We start from the raw sequence: 1,148 nt of genomic DNA on the forward strand, positions 1-1,148 counted from the left end.
AAGAACAGAGTGAAAGTGGCATTGTGGGATAGTGCAAGCATCTCAGCCTCTGGCTCAGTGGGCTCTGAGACAGAGGGCAAGCAGAGGAAGCTGGAGGAAGACAGACAGCCCTGAAGGTCCCTCTGTGATAGATAAGAGAGGGGATTGATTACAGTTAAAAAGAAGAAATAGACTGGGCAGTCACAAAAACGCTCTCTTGGAGTTGGTCAGCTGGGACCTTCCAGGATTCAGTCAGCTTCTCTCTGAGCTGTTCCCAAACATGCCTGCTTGCTATAAAACCCAGAGTTCAGGGGACAAAACGTACCATCAACACTAATATAAAACACATAAAAATATCCAACCAAAGGAATGTCTTAAATAAAAGTGTTGTTGTTAAGCACTGCAGACTCGGTTTTGACTCATAGCAAAGCAGTAAAGGGTTTCTGAGGAGTGGCTGGCAAATTTGAACTGACGACCTTGAAGTCTGTTCATTATCCTGTAGCGCCACACCAGGAAACAGTCTATCTATATATAGAATAGTAGGTTTTTAGAAAAGATGTTTAGAAAGTTATTAAATGTCATGGAGAATTATATATAGTCTATTCAACTTCAGGGGAGCATGGTGGCTCTATATGATAAGCACTGGACTTTGAACCACATGGTCCAAAGCCCACCAGACACTTTACAGGAGAAAGATGAGGCTGTCTGCTCCCACAAAGATTTACAGCCTTTACAGGGTCACTAGAATAGGAACTGACTTGATAGCACAAAACAACAGCAATAAACTTCAGAAAATAAAATCCAACCATTGTTGTTGAATTTAATTTCAACTCATAGCTACCTTATAGGACACAGTAATGCTGCTCCATATGACTTTCTAGACAATATATCTTGACTGAAGCAGATGACACAGCATTCTGGCTGCATTTCTCCCACCATAGATTTGTTTGTTCTTTTGGAAGATTATTGTGCTTTCAACATTTTTCTCCAACTGAATGACTCAAATGCATCAATTCTTCTACGGTCTTCCTTATTCATTGTCCAACTTTCACATACATATGAGGCTACTAAAAAAACATGACTTGAGTCAGGCACACCTTAGACCCCAAAATGATATCTTTGCTCTTGAACACTTTAAAGAGGTTTTATGCTGTAGATTTGTCTAATGT

This window comes from Chrysochloris asiatica, unplaced genomic scaffold (assembly GCF_000296735.1).
Source record: "Chrysochloris asiatica unplaced genomic scaffold, ChrAsi1.0 scaffold00012, whole genome shotgun sequence".
Classification (NCBI taxonomy): domain Eukaryota; kingdom Metazoa; phylum Chordata; class Mammalia; order Afrosoricida; family Chrysochloridae; genus Chrysochloris; species Chrysochloris asiatica.